At 43.4% G+C, this 24,359-nt stretch overlaps 1 protein-coding gene across 7 annotated transcripts in view; it reads right to left on the reverse strand.

Moving 5' to 3' along the window:
* The window catches only part of LOC135253306 (zinc finger protein 521-like), a 167,289-nt gene that overhangs the window by 120,694 nt on the left and 22,236 nt on the right, over window positions 1-24,359 (reverse strand). The window lies entirely within an intron of this gene.

Raw genomic sequence — 24,359 nt, forward strand, 5'->3', positions numbered from 1 at the left:
TATTTTTTAAATTGTGGTATCACCAAGTAGATTGTACTGCATTTTTTATACTTAGCCCCCTATTTACACTTTAACCACATGTGAATGATTTGATCAGAAATCTAAAATTGTGGATTAAAGAGCCAAATGAAGAAAAAAAAAAAAACATTATGGAGGGCACTATGAATATGTGTACAACAAGGCTGATCAAGAAATATGACATTGCAGATGCAAACTCTTTATGTTTCAGTGAAGAGTCTCACTCCTTTGCTATTATTATGATCAAAGGCAAACGAACTAGCAACACAGCGAAAACACGACTGAGAGAAGTACTCCTTGAGCACCTTGAAGCAAGTCTCGATAGCCAGGAAAGCTGACTTCACAGTTCTACTCACACCTGTTTGACTGATGCTTCTCGAGTCGGGCCTCTCGCGTAATCTGCAATGACGGCGTTCAGGAGCGCCCGGGGTCGGGAGGGGAAGGGAGGCTCCGCGGCAGCCTCCTCTCGGGCCACGTCCGCGGGCGCGCACCATTAAGCGGTGTAGCTACTTCCTGTATCTAGCGCTGATGCCTCTCATTACGACATGCTAATCAGCTGACTTTCTGCAAAGTATCAATTAGGAGCAAGGTTAGGGTCTCGGAAAAGCTGTGCTGTCACTGCCTCTCACATGTGTACCGGCTCATTAAAAAGACATTAAAGCACATTTTTCATCAGCAAGACGAAGAGAGTAATCTGTTATCTCGCCGTCTCAGACATGGTTCCTTTGACAACCTGCACGCAGAGGTAAGAGTACGCCATAATAACATGCCTGAAAGGTAATAAAATACTGATGCAAATGTGTCATAGGAGTTCCATAATGCCCGACACAAGAGGCAAAACTGTAAATAACTGCCTGTTGGTTACATTTACACACGGCACAGGCTGCGATATCAGGAGTGAATGTTTAAAAATGCTTCATTATTGCTTTATAAAATGCTGTGGAAGTGTTTGCCATTATGCAGGCCTTAGGCGAGCTGCATACTACATTCAGTCAAACGACTGCAAAAGAATGTGCTTTGTGTGTGGAGTAGGTTCTTTTCCCGACATCTACAATGGAAAGGTATTTGGGATTTGATTTGGTATTACTTCAATCTAAATCCAATCTTGATCGCAGTTAAACAGCACTACATGTTATCATACCTTACCTGACCTTTCTTGTTTTTTAAAATCTATTTCAGAAACGCAGAGAGGGCTGTGAGTCACATAATTGAGAGAAAAATCTCCCGGTTGGTACCTTTATTTTTCAAACCTCCACGTTCGGGTTACAAACCCCGTGTTAAAAGAGAGAAAGATTTTAAGCAATCTGGTTCATTTTGGAGATGGAACTTTTGAGTTTGGTAACCACACTCACTGACAAAAAATGTCAAAAGAAAACAAACATTACAAAGGACGATCGCCATTTACAGCTGTTATTCCCGACAGTGCGGCAGTATACAAGTATAAAAGCCGGTTTACAAAATAATACTTCCGCTGCTCAAACTTCAACCGCAGTTTCGCTTAAATTACCACGGCGTATTTTCCATCAACATCAAATCGAAACAGCCTTTGTGTGTCCGCGCTCTCAGACTTTCAATGCCGTTTGCTTTGCGAATTGGCTGCGTCTGCCACAAAATACAACAGACACAGAGACTCGCAAATTCAATAAAAGCTGAATTTAAAAAGAAATAAAAAGGCCTATGAGCACAAATGAGTGAGCTAACCGGTGGTGGAGCTGACTCTTGGCACAACGCGACACAAACGGGTTCCTGTGGAACAGGGGGTTTGGGAAAACACGAGAGAGATGTCAGGTGCTCATTGCCTCTCTTTTTCTGGATGCCTAGCTGTGTCTTGGACAGAGTGATTCGCTGTCAGGACTACATTGGAAGGAGGCAGCTGTAGCGAGATCACTGCGATGCCTCGGCCCAGCTATGAAGAGGAGGACTTCTTCTGCCTCTGAACAATGCTCTCTTAGATCATGTATTCCCAGCCTTCAAAGGTTACCACAAGGGATGCGTTTCCTCCACACAAACCCACACATCCATCCCCTGGTCCCCGGCAGCCATTAAAATTTTACATTTTAACAACTGCACATCCAGTCCAAAACAACCTGGTTTTGGAGGAAGGCAGACAGGCGAAGATTTGGCTTTTTTCTTTTTTTGTTTGTGTGAGCAAATGAGGAAAGCAACCTCAGTGCAACCGGGGCTGCAGGGCCCATAGGTACCAGCGCCACGCCCTCCTGAATCACCGCTTCAACTTGGGCCTCGGTGCCAAGCCTCCCTGCCGGCACGTGGTCGATCACACGGCGAAAGGCATCTTGGTACGAACTCCGGTACGTCCCAATATTTCCCCTCACGCTACTTGACAAAGAATAACACTGAGACGCAGGCCGCACGCTGCCTGCCAAAATCCCCTCAGATGGGCGTAAATCAGACCTCCAACTCCTCTGTGCCGTCGAGCGTCGATCACTTCCAAAATAAACGAAAGGAAAACCACTACAAATGCGCACGCAAACAAAAAATGTGTGTGTATAAGACATGCAGAATTTTCATTCTGTCTTCACCTGGCAGATATGCCCCCCTGACCACCCTCCCCCCCCAACTCAGGCCCTTTGGAACACCTCAAATAACCTTTTTTAGACTTTGGGGTTTAATTAATGCCGGTCAGTGTGCAGCTTTCTTTCAGAAGAACAAGTTTATTTTTTTCCTTGTGGAAACAAATCCTTCCTTTTCCCCAGCAGAGCCCTTGTTTCTGCTCTCCTTCAACTACAGGTACTGCATTCCTATTAAGAGCATGGCTTGTTACTGGAAAAGCTGAATTATTTACAAACAGTAGAAAGACTGTGTATGGAATTTTTTTTTCTGTTGAGGATGAAAAAGACAGGATAAATCATCCGTAGGCATTAAAAATAAGTGCACGCGTCACATGGGGAAAAGGCCGGGGTCGTCTGAACGTAAATACTGTATGGACCAGGGCAGAAAGACAGAGGAGAATTTCAGCCTTGCATCCAAAATAGAAATAGAACCAAAATTTCAGTAAACAAGGCAATAGCCATCGCAAACAGCTTGTATTTTGCTAATTGTATATATATATATGTATGTGTGTAGAAATTACAGCACTTTATATACATAGTCTTTTCATTTCAGGGCACCATAATGTTTGGGACAAATGACTTCACACATATTTCTGATTATGTGTGTTTAATTGCTTTCTTAGTGCAGGTATAAGACAGCTTCCAGGTTATAGTCTTGATTCTAGCCTTTTGACTGCCTTTGCAGTCTATTATTGGCATTTTTCCATATGTGGACGAAATATTTCCCAATGACAGTAAAAGAGGCCATTATGAGGCTGAGAAATAAGAAAATAAAAACAGGGCCAAACCTTAGGCTTACCAAAATCAACTATTTGGAACATAATTAAAAAGAAAGTGAGCACTGGTGAGTTCACTAATTGCAAAGAGCCTAGTAGGCCAAGGAAGACCTCTATAGTTGATGACCAAAGAATTCTGATCAAAATGAAGCAAAACACCTGTCTGACAGATCCAGAAACACTCTTCAGGAGGCCGGTGTGACAGTGACTCCTGTCTGCAGAACACTTCACAAACAGAACTAGAGGCTACACTGCAAAATGCAAAGCACTAATTAGCTGCAAAAACAGGATGGCCAGGTTAAAGTTTGCTCAGAAGTACCTTAAAGAGTTTGCAGTTCTGGAAAAAGGTCTTGTGGATAGCGGAGACCAAGAATAACTTAAATCAGAGCGATGGCAAGAGTAAAGTGTGAAGGCCAAAGGGAACTGTCTAAGATCCAAAGTGCCTCCCACATCAGTGAAACATGGTGGTGGGGGATGTTATGGTTTGAGCATGTATGGCTGCCATAGGTACTGGCCCATGTGTCTTCCTTCATTATGTAACTGCTAATAGCAGCAGCAGAAGTGTACTTTCTGCTTCTGAAGAATTCTTATATGCTCAAGTTCAAGCAAATGCTGCCAAACTCATTGGATAGTGCTTCATCCTACAGCAAGACAATGAGCCCAAACATACTGATAAAGCAATTGAGTTTTTTAAAGAAGCTGGAAGATTCTTGAAGTTATCCACTCAATTAGAATCCAATTGATGCAAACTAGCAACTAGCCCCCGAAACAAGTAGGAGCTGAAGATGGCTTCAGTACAGGCCTGGCAGAGAATCAGCAGAGAAGATATGGGTCTAAGGGTCACAGACGTCAAACAGTCATTGCTTGCAAAGGATATGTGACAAAGTACTACACAACTGCTTTAATTTAGATAGCATTAATATGTCCCACACATTATGATGCCCTGAAATAACAGTGATGGTGATAATCTGAATAATGAAACTACAGCGATTCTACAGAATACCCCTTTCAGTAGTATTTACTAAACCCTGTCTGCAGTATCATGAAATGTACCAATGCAGTGAGTAGCTGAAGGACTACGCTGAGAAAAAGACCTATTATTATTATTGTTGTTGTTGTTGTTGTTATTAGTAATAATAATAATAATAATAATAATAACAATAATAGACTTGTGTTATTAATAATAATAATAATAATAATAATACAATTCAATTTATTGTTTTGTTTTATTTGGGTGCGGGTGGGGGTTCATAACCGACAATTCTTCAGCAAACACAGAGACAGACCCAGAGAGGGGTATGGCCAGAGAGAGATCAGAGGAATCATATCTGCAATAAAATAACAAGAGGGGGAAAGAGAGAGAGAGATGTATCTCAGACAAAAGAACACGCCGGGGTATTTGCCCAGCCGTCTGCTCTTCCAGCGCTCCAAAACATTTTATTAAAGTCTGGCTCCTCAACTGCAGGCTCTCTCGCTCCCTGTCTCTCCTTCTCTCACTTTAAGGAGTACGGGAGGCTGAAGGAGTGGCTAAAGGGGGGGGGGGGGGGGCAACACAACTGCTTCAGATTCTTTTATTTCAGTGATGCATTAAGCAAACTCCCCGCAGAGTTATTCTCCTCTTCCTGGTGTGGATAAAGCTCTCCCCGGGGAACTCTGTAATTTCCAGCTTCTCCGAATTCAGGTATTAGTAAAGACCGCTCGGGGACCCGCCACAATATAACTCTACATTTTCAGGCATTCGGAGAGAAGCCCCCTAAGGGTACCGAGTTCAAATTTCTGAAATGTAGGCATTGTAAAAGGAACCTCGAGGGAACGGCAGCAATAGAAAATCCACTGAATTCAAAGCATTTCCTAAAGCCCTGGCAGGAGCCCCTCCACTCCCACCGGAGGCTTTTTACAAAACATGTGTTGCTGACATGTTGACAGATTGCTCAGTGAAGTGTTAGGTGCATACACAAGACTGGCCATTTAGGGGGACATCGGTTTAGCCTTCATCTTCTACCTGGAGCACCATGTTTTATACATCACTGGCAGAGAACAAAGTCAGGAACCCGCTTCCTTTGTAGAGACGGGATGTATAAAAAATAATAATACGTATAAAAAAGAAAGCCACTGTTCGCAGTCGCCGCATGTGCGTTTGTGATAGCTTGTATGGATGCACGTATGCATTTGCTACATGCATATGCACACGCATGTGTGTATCCATGTGCATATTTACTGTGCATGTTTGCCTACATGCATGCACAAACATACTTCTGTACATGCATGTATCTATGTATTTACTGTAGATATGCGTGGGTCTGTGCGCACACGTTTTGAAATGAGCACGTACTGCTCACATGTTTCATTCATAGTATGGATATGAGAGAGCAGGGAACTTGAGCCTTGCCCTGATAAGTAAAGGCGATGGGGTTTAATGTAAGAGTAGGGCCAAGTTCAGACATTACATCGCAGTCACAGCTCCCTTTAGCTCCGACAGAAGAGGCGGCAAGGGTAAAGTCTGACGGAAAATGGGGGCAGAGAATGGGTGGGGTGGGGGGGTGGGCGGGGTGTCCGAAAGGTGTCACAAGCAAAAGGAGTTTCCGTCTTCGCCCGCCCTCTCGTGACAGCCAATGGTTGGGGGGTAATCTGATCAAAGCGCGACATTAAATCCAACTTCTGCTCGTATCAGGGTATTAGTGATGTACGACTTAATAACCCAGCGGCTCCAAAAGTGCTGCCGTGGCAACAGGATGGAAATGGGGATAATAATGTATTCATGGTGCTGGCGACCTGGGGCTGCGGAGCGCGCTCTCTGGGGAGGCCACTTCACCCAGAGCCAGACGTGGCTGAGCAAAATCACTCCACATACGACAGGAGCGGAATACTGAGGAGGAGAAACAGCAACCCAACAAACGGAGGGATGGAGAGAGGGGGAGAGAGAGACAGAGAGGGGAGGAGGAGGGAGAGAGAGAGAGGGAGGGAGGGAGGGAGGAGGGAGAGAAAGAGAGAGAGGCAGAATGGGAGAGAGAGAGGGAGGGAGGAGGGAGAGAGAGAGGCAGAAGGGGAGCGAGAGAGACAGAGGGGAGGGGAAGAAGAGGGGAAAGAAAGAAAGAAAGAAAAGATGGGGCAGTAAGAAAGATGAGTTGGCAGGGAGAGAGAGAAGCGGCATAAGCGCAAAAAGAGAGGCAGAGAGGGAGAGGAGAGAGCGAGGGGAGAAAAGAAGAGGGATGTAGCCAGTTGTGATCCTGAGTTCCGATCCGCAGGTGGAATCAGAACAGGAAGGAGGAACACCAAAAAAAGAGGCGAAAAAAAAAACAGAGAAAGAAAAGCTGAGTGCTGCTTCCTTGAAAAATTGATGCAGCGTAAGTAGGGTGCCTGAACACTACAGGGGAAATGGATGATGATTATGTGAAGAGCTTAGAGCTTCCTTTCAGCTGGGTTGAAGGAGGGTAGGAGGGGGATGCAAGGGGTAGGTAGAATGGCACAGTCTGACTGGATTCAGACAGGAGAGCATAACACAGTGACACGGAGAGCGCTCAACCCCCCCCCCCCCCCATCCCAGCAGGTGAGAGGGAAGGGACCAGACATCAGACATGTCCGTTTAGATGGATAAGGGTCTGCGGCCCCTGACCATTGCTGCCTAATGACCTCCCGCACAATATCATCCCTGGGACAGCCAATAACAGCAAAGGCAGACGCTAAAGTCTGTATCCATCGAAGGTAAGCTCCACTATGCCCATGAGTCCCAACATGTCTTGCACTTCACAATTACACGCACAAATTAGCACGATTGTGTGTGCATGTTTGTGCGTGTATGTGTGTGTGAGTGTGAGTGCGTGTGTGTGTGTGACAAAACCCTTCCTGCTAAGACCATGAATACTTTGTAGATAAATGTAACACAATTCTGTGTGTACTGTGGTAGAATTATGCACTAATACAAATAACCTGTAAGTTAACTGTGTCGTACAATCTGCTTCTGCACAAATAAAACAGATGTGGAAAGCCCAACTGTACATTTTTGGCCAACATTAAATACAGATGGACACTGTATTTCCTTGGCAAATTTGCATAAAGAGAATGACTAGTCTGGTCCATTACACAGTTTGGTAAAAGCGTTACAGTGCAGGATAAACATGCAGTAGCATATACTGCAGTATTCAGTAGCATACACTTGTCTCATTATGAAAAGTATATCCATTGATATAATGGTTGTTCCATCTTATTTTTTTTTTTGTGAAAGCCATCATGCTACACAATAAACTCATTTTAGATCACTGGATCCTCTAAGAGCAATCCATGCTCCTCCAAACACAAAGATAATTCAAAGCCTAACCCACTGGGGTTTAATGTTATTTAAGCTATAAGAATGAAAATCAAAGGATTTTATGGGATAAATGAATGCAGGCAGATTAGCAAAAAAATAAATGAATGCCATCATCTCTCTATAGCTCTGCGACTCCAGACTGAGTGTGCCTTACCATGAGACACAATGAGAATTCTAGATTATTATTACACCTTAATATTTCTGCCACCCACTACCATATTAATGCAGTATATTCTATTTTTCTACTGATTAAAGCATGTAGAATTAGCACTGAACCAGCACATATGTGTACTGCAGCTTTCAATATAGAGATACACTATAGATAAGACATCCATGCTTCCTGGTCCTTTGTCTGTTTTCCTCTCTCGTGCTCCTGCATTGCAGAGAGTGCTGTCTGCAGTTCATGGTACACAGGACCCTGCTCTCTACCTGATGATCCCACGCTAGGAGATCTAGGTCACCAGACCAGTCAATTATCCCCTGAGAGTGGTGGAGAATGAATGAGAGAGAGAGAGAGAGAGAGATTACTCTGAACTGAGCAAACTGACAAATAGAGAGGTAGTGTGTGATAACCTTTACAACAGGTGAAGGTTTACTGGGCACCTCTGTCTGTATCTTTAGTTCCGGTATCACTTATTCCTGATTCAGCTGATCCCGCCCTATACTGATCCAATGAGGTCACCAGTTGCTCCAGTGAGCCCAGCACTTTGTTACTAGGCCTTATACATGCAATATTATTTCTCATCCCAATACAGGCCTTACTATTTCCCAGTATTACACTTTCAGTTAGTAAAAACATGCTTGACATGATTTGTGAAATAGGTAATGTGCATATTGAAAATGTACCTATGCTTAAATATCATTAAATGGCACTCTACTGGTGCCTAGCAGTGGTGGACTGATGGATAACTACTAGCTTTGATATTGTGAAGGACTGCAATGAAAATAACTGTTCAAAAACATCATATAGCAAACATAAAAAGTGTTCTCTGTAAATCATTTTTTTGTCATTTCCTTGTGTTCTAATACTGACACACAGTACAAGAAAGAAGAGGATTTTATCTGCCAACAAGACAAGACACAGTTGGGGAATCTGTCATAGTATATTCACACAGTTTACTGCTATGCTCAGAATTAAATTTTTGTTTTTAAAACTGGATGCTTTCTGGTCTCAACATCTATTTAAATTCCTTTGTTTAATATCACCATTTATTTACTGGACTGAAATCATTAGGACAACTACTTCCATCTTCTCAGACACCACCACAAACTTACTTCAGGATCTGAAAGTCAACCAGAAAAGCACACCAGAAAATACAATTAATAGATTAACTATATAGAAAACAAATTTTTCCCAAATTTTGTGAAAACAAAATGTGCCCATTTTGAGAGTGCCTTTCTCAGGATATTTCAGTAGTCTGGTTATAATATATATTTTTTGTGACTCACAAAAATCTCACCTGCAATTTTCTAGAATTGTATATTTCTTACACTGCTACATCTATAGCCCTCTTCACCGTGAAAATGCATCACAAAAGCTGTTATCAGATGTCACTATAAACTTGCACTGTGGTGAGAGTTTGCATAATTGAACACATTTATATATACACTGATTAGAAATCTGCATAAACATCTCTGTGTAATGTACAGCTCTCGCAGTACACACAGTGCTTCTCTGCAAATGAACTGAGATACAAAGTGCAACATTAGTAACCTTGACAACATTTTTATTACTGAAGTACAGTAACACCCATGGTCTATATATAACATCTGTGGATCTCTAAAATAGCTTGATAAAGATGTAGTTGATGAAGATATGTGTCTTCTTGATGTTAGCACGTCAAGACATGGCTGTAGCTAACCATGCACTGAAAGAACAAAATTCTACCAAATGTGAGAAATGTACAGTAGTTGTTTAAATTAATTAATCTAGCTATATTATTACTCTTCTACAAAATGAACTATTAAACAATATAGTGCATCGTTTCATAAAAGGAAAAGTATACATAAAAGCTTTATAAATGTTTCATTACTATTTTATAAAGCATTCACAGGCTGCAGTGATGCATTTTGGCGGTGGTGTTGGTATACAGCAGTGTTAAGTAAAGAATGAAACATCTGGTGTATCACTGTATTTCACCAATAATGAAGCGTTTTATTACAGCCACTTTGAAAGAGCAACAACGCAAAACAGTTAAATGATTGGCAGAACATGTGACTCACTCATCTACTGTAGTAGTAACCTTTGACAACGTCTTTGGGTAACAGTCATCATGAAGATGAATACTATCTTCATAAGCACTGTAAAACATTTATAAACACATCATAAATACAATACCATGGCATACCTAATCAGAGTACCATGGCGGTGACATTCACAATATAGATGCCTCCAAAGGTGTTATTTGTGCTTTACGAATGCTCTAAGTGACTGCACTTAATATGAAGTGTGACCAAAGAAAGGTCTATTGAATGATTGTATTTAGTTGCTTGAGCTCTTCAGGTAAGGTATGCTGTGTGCATACCGAAGCTTGCATGCAGTATTTTGCTTTATTCTGCTCTTGAGGCAAGGTTATGCTATACTACGCATATCTGTACTGTCTATGCAAAGGCTGTTAAAACATGTGAAACGTCTAGTTTTGGAAATGGACTGTGGAGAATTACTGGCCTGTCTGCTCCACTTTTGTTCCAAATCTTTCCCCTATGAGAAAGGATCTGAAGATCCCTAATCTACCGTACATTAACAGTGAGGGGCAACGTAGCCACTCAAACCCCTACCGGCTTAAGGGGATGACAAATATCCTTTTAGTAACGATGAAATTACACAAGGAACTGCTGCCATTCTGGAGTGACAAGCAAACAAAATTCGGACAGATACTCCATCTTCATTTGCACTGTGGAGAAATATTCTCGTTCTGAAAGCCAAGAAAGGGAGGACAGAAAAAAAAGCCCACAAGTGACTTGCCAGCTCCGTTGCAGACTGACTAACAGAAATCAGCTCTCCGTCACACCCCTGCGTGAGCATATCTGTCTTGATGTGGAAATCTAGGACTCGGGTCCCTTCATCTGCGGAGAGCTTTTGACAAAGCTGGTTACGTCTGTGATGTAGATTAATATCCATCCGGGGGTTTGCATGTAGATCAACCTTCACATAATCATCATCCATCCATCCCCTGCAGTCTTTCTCAGCTCGCGCGATATTCACCGGCCTCGATGTCGGGTTGCCTGAGGTGAAGATTAAATTACATATTGCCTCCTCTGCAACCCCAATGTAGGACTGATTTTTTTTTCTTCTTTTTTTTTTCATCCATTCTGAGGAGATCAGTCATCCAAAGTTAGCCGTTCACCCGCCCGCCCTGTTGCATCAAAATTACTTTCTAATTTGGATAACATCATCACAAAATAATCTTGTCAGAGCAATCAGTTTACTGTTGAATTACAAATTCCGTTGGCAAACCCAGGGAGATGGCGCAGAGGAATCAGGAATGCTAATGAGCGCGCGCTAATATGGGATTCACATTTGCCCGTGATTGCGACAGAGCCGAGGCTTTAAAATGAATAACTAAACGAGGCCAATGGCAGAGACGAGGTCCAGAGACATAATCGGGTTTATGTTCAGAGAAACATTAAACCGGTATCAACATTATGATCTATTTATCCTAATCTATTATACATTTTTATTGTTTCTTATTTCATTATTTTACAGTTCCAAATGCAATGTTATCCTTACTTTTCCAAGCAAATATCACTGATTATTAAATCATGGTTTCATTAAATAGACATATGAATTAAAGCAGTATATAAATGAAAGCGGGCTGTGATGGTGCATATGAAACTGATTTTACCAATGAGCATTAGGGAAACAATTTAATGGAAAGAAGAAAACAGCTTTTTCTACTCGTCCACGCATTATAAATGTATAAGCAAGCAGAAAGCCGTGATCATATTTGTAGGCTACAATGCCATAGGCCCATATTTATTAAACCTGTCAGGAATGCTGATTTGCAATCCGTTTTTCCTAGTCCACAGCCTAACCTTGTCCATTATGATCTAAAAGGCAAAACTGATCTTAGATCAGCACTCCTACTATTAAATGGTTCATGAATATGGGGCTTAGTTTGTAGGCAATTCTTTGTATCATGTTGTGGAATTCATGGACAAGATTCAGTAAGGACACAGAACATGGTTGTCTCCTGCTTGGGACTGAGAACACAGATTTTTGGTAATGATTACATAGTATGCAGCCACGGAAGAGACTGCATGTTTAGAGAGCAGTCCTTATGAAGACTCGTACTACCTTCACAAGCACTGTGTAAACATTCATGAGCACATCATGAGACTCTTTGACAATATAGGTTCATAGAAAGGGTTTCGGGGATAAATTTCTTGAATAATGAACTGAAAAGGTGTCTGCTGAGTTCGTATTTAAATCAAGGTTATTTACCAGAAACACATCTCAGGTGATGAGGAACTCCAGTCAACAAAGAGTTTTAGGCAGGTAATAGCACTTAGCCCAGATTTACTTTGCAGGCATTTCCCATTCTAGGTTATGGGTAAACTTCTATTTATCCAACTCTGCCACAAACACCAAACATCACATCTACCCTGTGGAGAACGCACTAAATGGTGTACTGTGCATGGAAAACATTCTTCCTTCAGCTGACTGAAGTATCATAATTTTACAGATGGATTTGTGGGGCCTTTTTGTGAACACATTAATTAATGTCCTGGAACCAATAATATCTATTTTTGCACCAGGTTCCTGCCCCCAGGCTTTTCCTGTATTTTGAAAAAATTGCTCATCATGTACCTATGTTCAGAGGAATCTGTGTTAACAGCAACACACACTCTAACAAACATACTGTTACTGACCACACCAAACGCTCAGTTAGACCACTTATGAATGAACCTGTTTTTAGTCTCTTAATCCTCGCCTAACAACACAAAATCAAAGTAGCGTAAACTGATTTGAGACATCTTCCACTCCTGAAGAACCACGCAAAATTCTAGATGAAATTTGTAATTTTATTAAAATGTACACAAACTTACATGTGAATGCATCCCACAGTGACTGCTGAAAAGGTTTCAAATCCATGCAGTAACAACTACATTAGCGGCAAAAACTCAGTCAGTCAGTCCATTCTCCCTCTAAATGTAACGTGAAGTACTTCAGGAAAAAAATATATAAAATAAATGATCATAGACTTTCAGATCAAATTTCACCACCCTCTCCCATTAATGGTCAATGCTCCACTTTCCTTCATATAGGCCAACGGTGAAACTAGCAGACATTTTCTTTCAGGCATGTATACTGTATGTCGTTTCTTTCATAGTGTACGGATTTGGAGGTTGTTTATGTAAGGTGTGCCGCAGTGTAGGAATAACCTGAGATTCATATAAACTTGGAGTAAATCCACCATTCCTGACAGGACCTTTGGGTGGCCACTGGCTGGCACCTTTGACTGGCCCTATTCCACTGTGGCTGCTGCCGTGGCGTCCTGCAGCCAACTGCGCAGTTCCTGGCGGCCTCCTTCCATGGAAGGGGTGCCTCGGGGACAAATAAACCTGCCTTTGGGTCACCCTTTCCACTGCACTCTCAGCACATGCTACACTGAAGCCCGGCCCCGCCAGTCTGAGTAGAGCACAAGATGACTCTGTGGGCTAAGTGTGTTAGGCTCTGTTTTCAGAGCCCCTTGACAATCTCCTTCGTTTGGGGAGGGGGAAGTGAAGGATAGAGCCACAAATGCGTGGTGAATATTCTGTCACTGTGGTTGTTGAAGCTAAAGAGCATATCGCAGCGCTGTTTTTTTAATGAAAACAGAATATTTGACCCATCTACTATACATGACAATATAAAAAACTGAATTGAATGTATTAATTTTTCAGGCTACTACAGCAAACACAGTGCAAGTACAATAACCGAGTAAGCCACGCCCCCTCTTAAACATTTGATTGGGTTGCTGCACAGTCTGTGACGTGGAACAAGGTCAACGCTGTCAAAGGCGCTCAGCTGTCAACCTCGTTCCCTTTCAATGTTTAAATTTTAATTTTGTGCAATAATCTGCCAAGCTTTTTAAGCATTATCACGCTATAGATGTGTAACATAGGCTACAACATAAGAAAGTGTACTTGGTTCACTTTGAACTATTATACTCTTCAGGAAAGTATACTTATGCTTATACTTGAACTTCCTGGAAACCTTTAGTACATCAAGGAGGCTATACTCAAGTACAAAGAATGATTCTAAAATACTGAATGAATAACAGGCTAAGCCAGTAAAGCCACTAGTGATCACTGGATGTTTAAGTTACTTCTGAGTTTTATTAACCAAAAAGTGGACCAGTTTAGTCCAAATGTTGTCAAAGTCAGACGAGAAGATTTACATTTAAATGTAATGCATAGCCTCTGGTTTTGTGTTGTTTGTTTTTTTAAGTGGCAGTTTTATATGCTCTGTGCTATGATGGCATTATAAAACAGATTGAACGGGTAACAAGGTTTTTTTTGATGCATGATAGACTTGATCTAAATGTAGTGCCAGAATATGGTATTTCTCAATATAATTGTGCTGCTGTGATAACACATTTCTGTTCTTGCAGGTCAGCCACTCTTCACGGTAAGAAGAAATTTTCGGACAGAATTTCTGGCATTGCTTCTGTTGAAAGTACAGCGACGGAAACATCAAAAGATTTGCTTGCATCTGTCCAGAATATAAACAAGTCAGGGATTCTTCATGGTAAGAAGAGATGCTACAACAACATTACCATAATGTTAACTATCAAGCTAGCTAGCTAGTATCTAGCTCACTGAATGGCATTCACTCACCATGATGTTTCGTTCTCCTCAGACCACTGCTTGATTTCTCTCTGGCGGCCATCAATTTATCCTCTTCTAGCCTGATTATCTTCTTCTTGTGGTAGCACACTTGGTTTGAAGTTATATGTTTGTCCACCTAGACATCATAATTTAAACGAACATCATCTTGTTCGTTGTACTGATAATAATAATATTAGTGAAAAATGTTGTTAGCAAATATTGTAGTTTTGATTCGTTACATCAATCAACTGGCACGACAAAGCATGCAGGATAATCATCTGGGAAAGATGGCACGGGATGCATATTCAGTCAAGTACTCCTCTATCTCGTTGGAATAAAACGGTATGGTATTAGTCAGTAACATTAGATCGCCAGATGGGTAGTTTAATAGCTATTGATTATATGGTGTCAGCAATGACTCGTCATTGAGTAGAAGTAAATGCCTCAACATTTCAAAATCAAGGTTCCTGTTGGTCAGCATTACGCACAGATAAGGAATGACCTTAGCCATTATTGCTAGCTACCTATAGTGAACTTGGCATTGTTCACCTTGGTCTACGTCACACCAAAACACGCCCCCTTTTAGCACTCCTCGGCAGAAAATAGTTCATATCTCAAATTCATTTTTACATGTTAAAAAACAATTGAGATTTTTGATTACTAGTTATGTGTTAACCTGCCATATGCTCTTTAAAGTGATTTGAATTTCAGGATCATTATAATATTCATGAAAAGGTGTGGTTCAAGACACAACATCCATCTACAGTTTTGCCCACTTGAAGGTCCTAATACTAAACGAAACCCATAACTTATGGAAGTAAGTAGGGCAGATAGATTTCCAAGGGCAGCACACAGAATATCTGTGGACAGATATTTAATGGAAAAGCACCAATCCACCATAGCAATGGAAACAACAAGTCAGCTGAGCACCCTCCCCCCAATCTACTGATATGGAACACATCAAATAACCACAACCACACCTGGTGCGAGGACTTTTTTTCAACCAGAAAGAGGAGGAAAAAAAGCAGGGAAGACTTTAATATGGTTTTGAAAACCTCTGTCGAGTCAAAGGCCAATAATGAGCACTGGAGCAGCTCGCTCCTCTCTGACTCATTTTCCACTCAGACATGCCCATTTTGGGTTTGGAAGCCACGTCTCCACACTCTAATTTTCTTATGAAAAAAAGACTGCCTGCAAAACACAACGCCAGAGATCTCCACTGATGATCAAACAGCAACTCTGTCCACATAAATTGATAGTACATTTTGTCATTTATGGGTTTGTTTATCTATTTGAGAGACTGCCCTTGTCACTGGTGACTTACAGCACATTTCTTTAGGCCTCTGAGGGATGGAAAAACTGCTCCAAAACACTCCCTGTAACTTTAAAAGTAATAATCTTCCCTTTTTCTGCACTCAAGTCTATGCTGGAATGTCTTCATTGCACAACATTCTTACAAACACTAATTCTTGTGTCTGCTGTAACCTACAGTATGACATCAAATGGCGCTATCAGATAAGAAGCCATAGTCACATGGCAACTTTCCCAGGGCAAGGGTTGGAGTACGCTTTACTCAACTGCTGTTGGTTCGAGTTCCCAAAAGTGTTTGAAGGCATTTGCCTGGACAACATTTGTTCTTATCTTTGACTCATCTTATCTTTAATGCAAGCCCAGTTTGACAAGCACAGTTATGAACTCTGAAAATCTTTGTAGCAAAAAGAATGCTTGCAAAGTCAAAGCTATGCAGCTTTTGATTGACTGAAGGACAATGTGCTGGTAACATAAGCAGGCTTCAAGCTGGGTCAAGGGGACATGAGACAGGACGGGTTTTTTCTGCTTCCCTCAAAACCGGAACAGGACGATTCCAGTCCTGCGGATGGATCGTCGCAATTCGGCAGGGCGTGAGCGATTGGTCAGCGCCCAATGTGGACGATGCCAGAGGCGACGTTGCCCACAGCCACCGCCACCGCCATGGCCCCCAGCCTGAAAAAGTGCCCCGATTGATTTGTCATTACTGTACAGGGGATAAATAATTAATCGTTTTAATTAAACACAATCGATATTTCCCCTCACGTCACCGACCGGAGCAAGAAGAGACTGGGATGCGAGTTAATCTGCCGAGCGCCCTCTCTCTCCGTGAAGTAAGGCTGCTTTCTGCAGTCAGATTTGATCCAGGGCTTGTAGATCTTCTGGTGTCTGTTACCGTTGCTCCTTTGAAAGGATCGATTCGCAAGGAGAGTGCAAGTGCAGAGCTACACAAACAAAGGCAACCTGGATAAAACTGTACACTGTACGCTGAAACTGCAGCCCGTTTTAAAATCATTGATAGACTTAATGTCAAAATTGCAGTGATACACAGTAGAGATCTTTGTCATCCTCAGCAATTTTTAGACCTTATCGTTTTTTCCTTGTCCCAAAGTAGTCAAATTTTATTCACTTCAGTCAGTTACTTTTTGTTGTCCTATTAAGACGCACACACAAGCTAATCCAATGTTTCTCGCTGACAAAGGACTAGCAGTCTATCATCGGAAATGAAAAGGCTAAATGGCAGTTCTTTTATTATTTCTCACAATTTGGCTAATTAATTTCAGAAATATTCATTTTGTTACACCTAACATGGGCTAGAATAACATTTTACAAGATGTGTGTGCATGCGTGCGTGTGTGCACGTGTGTGTGTGCGTGTGTGTATGTGAGTGAGTGTGCATGGGTGTGTGTGTGTGTATGTGAGTGAGTTTGCATGGGTCTGTGTGTGTGTATGTGAGTGAGTTGTGCATGTGTGTGTATGTGAGTGAGTGTGCATGGGTGTGTGTGTGTGTATATGTGAGTGAGTGTGTATGTGAGTGAGTGTGCATCGGTGTGTGTGTGTGTGCATATGTGTATGTGAATGAGTGTGCAAGGGTGTGTGTGTGTCATGTGTGTGTATGTGAGTGAGTGTGCATGGGTGTATGTGTGTGTGTGTGTATGTGAGTGAGCGTGCAAGGGTGTGTGTGTGTGTGCATGTGAGTGAGTGTGCATGGGTGTGTGTGCATGTGAGTGAGTGTGCATGGATGATTTGTGTGGGTGGGAGAGGAGAAGTAGTCTGATGAATACTCCACCTAAGTTAACTTTTTGTCATTCTGTCAGTATTTGTCAGCAACCAGCTTCATTGATATTCCATACATTGAAACTTTATAAAGGAAAAAAAGAGAAGAAAGAAGGAAAAAAAAAGGAAAAGATGTATGAAATAGCTTGATCTCCTTGGTCCAAAAGAGCGGAAACGCCCCCAGGAAAGTGGGGAGTTTGCGTCCGCCGAACATTTACATGCAGCCGGCGCGGTAAACATTTCCATAATCGCCAGCTCCTGAACACCGTGCCCAGGTTTCTGGGTGCGGTTGAGCTGTCGGGAGTCAATGAGGAACAAAGAGTTTCCCTGAGCCAGTGCACGTACCCTGACTGGCATAAGAAGCAGGGCAGAAGCTCTGTCACGCAGGGCGAGGAGCCGGATATCTGACCTGGCCTAATTTGAAGGCCTCCAAGTCTGCGCCGTAGAGTCACACAATAGACGGTAAACCATTCCGCAAATTGAGCCGTAATTACTACATTTGACTGCTCCACAAAATCAGCGTCAAATAGGCAACATCTGGCATCCCCCCCCCCCCCGCCCTCGCCCCCCACTTTCTGTCTGCAAGCAGCTGTTATTGCTAGCTGGTTAGCCCCCTGTTTTATTGAGGACGTTTGAAACCGGGCACGGGTCGCACAAACACGCAGGTGAGCCGCTTAGCACTGCCAGCTGCTTGTTTGGAAACCAACACCCGTTCCACCTCCATCCCAGCCATTCCGGGTCCACCCTGCCCCTCCCCCCTTAGCCTACCCTTAAAATAAGCTCCTCCGTTGTATCTCTGCGCGTGGGGCCTATGTAGGCTAGCGAGAGCACCGTTTACCACAGAATTTGCGCAATGCTGACGTGTTCGCGGCTGAACATTTTTAACGCCGAAATGCGGCTCTTCGTGGCTCTGGCTGTCAGTCGGCGTCGTCCGCGGCGGAGAACAGCGAGAGGCGTCTATTATTTAATCGCTTTCCGCATTCGCAGACACGTGCCTGGGGAAAGCTCCCGGTTTATCACGTTCGGCAAATGAAACGGGCAGACGCAGACTGATTAAGATTTAATACCCGCTTCCTCTGTTTTCCTCTGAAAGGCGCGGCGGCGCTAACGTCTGAGAACGCCGACAAAGAGCTGCGAGGGGGAAAACCCGGCCGCGCCAAATGCGGGGCCCGGGCGCTGCCCTCCTCTCACGCATTCATATTTAAATGCCCACTGAAATGAGATTTAACAGGGGGTGGCGGAGAGGGAGGCTGGGGGGGGGGGGAGGTGGGGAAATGATACACGCTCCCACGTTCACCCGACGTGTCCGATCCCCCTGTAATTGGACTAAATGACATGCCAGGAAAGGAACCATATCATCAGATTGCCTGAATGACAATGGCAGGAGCTTCGCGGCTGGAAGCCTGCCATCGGAGCGAACCGCCGCCTCAACGCCCCCGCCCCCTCGTCATTCTGATGGGTGGGAGGAAGCCATTTGGGTTAGCTGGGAGATTTCACGGGGGAGTGAGGCCGCTAGTGGGTCAGCTCCCCAAGATCTCCCGCCGAAGAAGGATATGGATACCGCTATCAGAATAAACACTAAAAACAGCATGGAGCTCCAGCCCGGAGCCATGAATTACACTGAGGCTTCAGCACCGCAAGAAGCAAATGGTGTGTGTGTGTGTGTGTGTGTGTGTGTGTGTGCGTGTGGGTGAGTATGCATGTGTGTGTGTGTGGGTGAGTATGCGTGTGTGTGTGTGTGTGTGTGTGTCTGTGTGTGTGTGGGAGTGTGGGTGAGTATGCGTGTAGGTGTGTATGTGTGTGTGTTTGTGTGTGTGTTTGTGTGTGTGAATGTGCGTGTGTGTGCGTGTGTATGCATGTGGGTTGACAGAGTGGGGGGGGGGGGCATTGGGGGAAGAAGGGATGCACTGGAAGGGCAGAAAATAGCCATTCAGTTTGCCACCACCAGCCAAGATTCAGGAGCGCAGTCAAATAGGCTCCCTGCTCATCTCCCCAAACTGCTGTGCTGCACTGACAAAGCCCAATAAATACTTTATACAGTGCATAATGTGAGATATGAAGCTTCAGGGAGAGGAAGGGGAGTCCTGTGGGGTGCATCTGCTTTGAATTCATAATGACACTTATGCTATCATTACCAGCCTGGCTATAGGAGAAAAAAATAAAGCCTAAAAAAGCACATACACATGCAGACACGCGTACACACACACACACACACATGCAGGCACAGACACACGCACAAATACACACATACATACGCACACACATGCACACACAGGCGCTCTTACCACAAGAGACAATGGGGTACGGTATGCTTCCCTTACCCCAACCCCCACTGGAAATACACCAAATGGAACCGTCAGATCTTCCACATGCAGACGTAGGTTTGTAACTCCTGCATCCAAATCCCGCCCCAAACTGACATTCTTGTTTGAATCTTTATCCGCGAGTGACCTCCCACCTCTGAGGACTGCCGGGATAGGCTCAACGAAACTACAGCCACATTCCTCTAAGCTACAAAAGGAAGCAACAATGTACCCCAAAAACAGAAGGGCCGACTGAGCAAGATGTCATTTACAACAAAATCACAATTTAGAATTAGCTTTCTGGAACTGTTATGGAGCTGGCCATGTAGCTGCTGGATCAATATGGGAAAAGAAATAAGGGAAAGATTATTATCACAGAACTACAGAACTATTCCAGGTTACCAACCCTCATCAGGACACAAGGGTAAATTCATTTTTACATGCTCCACAAAATTAATTCTTGCTTCCCACCCACAAAGCAGAGAGACGTAGGATTTCGAAGAGTGAAATTAAATTTTTGTTATATCTGTACGAGGTATAACACAAATCTATACCTTCTGCAAATATAACACAAATCTAATCTGGCAGGGTATTTCTTTTAGATGCACAGATTAGGATGCTATGTGTGTGTGTGTGTTTCCGTGTGTGTGTGTCAGTCTGTCTGCGCGTGTTTTTGCAAATTTGTGTCTGTGCATTGCTGCTACGCCCTGATGCCGAGACAGCTCTCATCTGCACACGGAGAGCAAACTCTTTGGAAGAAGCAAAAAAAAAAAAAAAAAAAGTTGCAACATGCAACCTTTTGGTTAGAACTCAGCGATGATCAAAGGCCAGCATCATCAAAAACAACAATGCGCAGAGAGGGCTTATGATTAAAGCACAGAGGTAGTGCGTATGCAGCGCTCCGAACGCGCACTGCTGCGGAACACACAGCACACCGGGACACACGGGAGGCACACACAGGCAAATATTTGCCAGAGACTTACGATTTATACCTTCATAATTCATTTCTTTATTTGTAAAAACGTCAAGCTGGGGGGCGGAGGTGGTGGCGGTGGGGTTGGGGTGGGGGGGGGGGGGGGGGCGGTGTTTTGTTTAAGCTTGGGCACAGAAACAGCAAAAGGCACTTATTCAAAGGTCAACCCACAGAGGGTTCAAATAACAGCCCCCTAACCCCCAGGAGAAGTTGGAAGTTTTTTTTTTTTTTTGAAGGACAAAACAAGAATAGGTGTTGCTCCAGGGACAGTCATTTTAATACAAGACTGCCCGCTGACTGACAGGCAATAGAGAATAGCATCTCTTCAGAATGAGAAAACAGGGTCATCTGTTGGTCTGATGCCACCCCATATTGCCCTTTAAACATAATTATAAAATTGTAAGTATGCAACCCCATTCAAAGGAAGAGAAACATCTCATGTATAGATATGATTAATTACGCGCAATGCCGTTGCCAATATTTTCCTGAGCTGGTGATCCCGATCCTGCTGGGGATTACAAAAAGGGGACAGAAGTTAAGGGAGCAGAAAGCCTAGCTGGACGAGGGCCTGGAAACGCGGAGAAAAATGCACTGAATTAAAACCCGCCGACTGAATTTATACAAACGGCCAGCCTGAGAGAGGAAAGTCTGACCGTATGGAAAAACCAAAAAAAAAAAAAAAAAAACTATGGAATATATTTCATCCAAAGCAAGTAGCGCACGGCAAACGGATCCTGAGGATGGATTCACCGGAAACTAAAATTACTGGGGTGCGAACTGAGCACCCTCCTGCCCCACAAAATGGAAGCACCCAAAAAAACCACTGTGCCATCGGAACTTGTGTTTCTGAAAAAACGACAGCCGTGCAGGTTGAGTTTATCAATAATGTTCTCTTTGAAGAAGCACAAATGGACATTTCACCAGTAGTTTCACTACAATGGGTGGATATCCAGAACGGCAACAGTTACTCTGTGAAATTAAACTCAGCAAATGTGCTTGCCTGGACACAGCAAGTGACGTAAGGCTGGCTTATTCCCAGACGTGCGCTCTACGGCTAGCTCAACAACTTCAAATAACAGCTCGGTACAGTGAGCCACCCAATAGAAATGGCCCGAAATGAGCCTCTTCAAAGCCTGGCACAAAATAAAAACTGAGAATCAGGAAGACGACAAGGACACAGCCGCTGTTGATATTTAAGAGCGCTGACCAATGGGAGAGCGCCGTGTCTCCTCTCGCGGACAACTCATCTCCAGCAGCAGCGAGTTGCTGATCTGTACAATAAAATCGGATCCCAAGACATTCTCACAGTCGGGAGGTGGGAGGGGTGGGGGGGGGGGGTGAACTGGCTCCTTCCCTGAAGCCCCTCCGCCCCAGGCTGTCTCAAAGGAGACTCCGCTGGGAAATGCCTGTAGCTTCTCCCAGGCACTTGACTGCCCACAGTCCCACATTAGCACGATCAATAGGGCCGATTGCATTGGGGACACAAGATAATCTATACCTCTCTCTCTCTCTCTCTCTCTCTCTCTCCCTCTCTCTCTCTTCCTCTCTCCCTCTCTCCCTCGCTCTTTGCGCAGTGCAGTAGTGAAAACTAAAGTGGATGAAAGGTGTTACCCTTGGCAGACTGGGATGGAATAACTCCACTCATTGATTGGGAGACATGTTACTTCGCCTTTCGTTTGGCCGGCGCCGCCATGTTCTGCCGGGGAGAGAGAAGCCCAACAGCCGAAGAGCGCATATCAATGGCAATAAATCACACTTTTCGGAATGAAACCCCAGAGAAAGCTGTCGTCAGGCCTCTCGTTTCACTCTCACTGTCACCGAGAGCCGGAATGGCTGGTATCAGGACAGAGCGGGCCCCGCAGCCCCCCGTTTCCAGTCATTTCATTGTAAATAACATTTTCATCCAAAAACGGTCTTTTAAAAAACATACAAATGCTAAACGCGAATTAGCGTTTTATGCATTTCACCCAAGCAGGTGTTTCACCTAATTGCTAAATTTATTTTAACAGAAGGTCCATCTGTAAGGCCCTTCCTTGATTTATGGCGCCGTAAATCAGTGGAAACTGTCTCAAATTGACAACCGAGGAGACCGAAAAATAATAAATCACAATGAACGTTGAAATTAGGAGCCGGGTAAACGAAGTAAAAAAAACAAAAAAATTTTTTGTTGTTTTCTTTTTTTTAAATATTAAGAACGCTATCGGGGGGGGGCCTCCAGCACAAAATCTCCATGGGAATTTTGCTTCCTCCCTTTTCGTCAGGCGGTCCCGCTCAAACTGGATCTGCTGGCATCAAGCAATTTGGAGTTATACTCGGCCTCCACTGTGAAAGTGACATTACAATAGAGCTGCTATAACAACAGGAAGCCCACTACATAGTTAATCAGCACCATACCAAGAAAACACAATCTGTGAAAGGCGCAAATTATGTTCATTATTAACGCCGCTGCGGTACCGTTCTGGATCGTGCCTTTGTGAGCGAGACAGCCCGACGTTTCGCACGCTACCGGTCCACTTCGCACCTCCTCCCTTCGATATACTGTCGAGACCGTTTGATTGTTAAAGTGCGCCCACCAACTTGCCGAAGCAGGTATGTATCATTAGTCGAGAAGCGAAATGAAACAGATTGCCAATTTGCTGAGTCCCCCCCCCCACCGACCATTTGTAAAGTATGAGAACAAAAATGTCCTCCAGCGAGAAAACTGAGAGGGCTCCAGCCCTATGCTTGTTGATAGTGGAGAAGCCATGCCTGATGCACAATGACATATGTCCATATACAGTGTATATATTTTTTTTTCTGTTATATGTGTGTGCTCGTGTGTGTGTGTGAGTCTGTGTGTGTGTGTGTGTGTGTTTGTTTATGTGCGGGCGTGTGTGTGTTGTGTAAAATATATATATGTTTCTATATAGTTTTTTAAACTTACTTTCCCCCAAGCAGAATATCACTTAAAAACTATTTAAATGAATTGCATGTTCACGTGCTATAACAAGTATAACCTGGTCAAATTAAATCTACCTTCCTCAAACAGAATTTAACAAACTGTGACTCATCAGATTAAAGGTGTACTTACATGGTGAGTGCCTTTACTGACTGTGCCACTTCTGGGCCTGAATAGAATTCTTGAAAAGCCGCATTAAATTCTATTTTAGTGTATATATAATTTAAGATTTTTTTCTATGACTTTGTAAGGAAAAAAAAACTCTTGATAGTTCAAATACATTGAAGCTCAGTAAAAACCTTGCATATGATTTAAGTATGAAGCAATTACAACACCCCAGACAATAAGGCAGTAATTGGAACAGGGACAAAATCTGACCAACTGCTCTCAATACTTCTCTGGGTTTCGCCGGAGGAGTGGGTAACGGAAAATGGTTTTCCTTTCGAAGAATGATAATAAAACAATGCTCCTTCTGCCAAAACCACGTCGAGATGACTGTTTGCGGTTCTGGCCGAGCGAGGTAGAAGGCACAATCAGGAAAAGGCCTACTCGAGCTCTCCAATCAAACCGTTAACTGT

This window comes from Anguilla rostrata, chromosome 4 (assembly GCF_018555375.3).
Source record: "Anguilla rostrata isolate EN2019 chromosome 4, ASM1855537v3, whole genome shotgun sequence".
Lineage (NCBI taxonomy): Eukaryota > Metazoa > Chordata > Actinopteri > Anguilliformes > Anguillidae > Anguilla > Anguilla rostrata.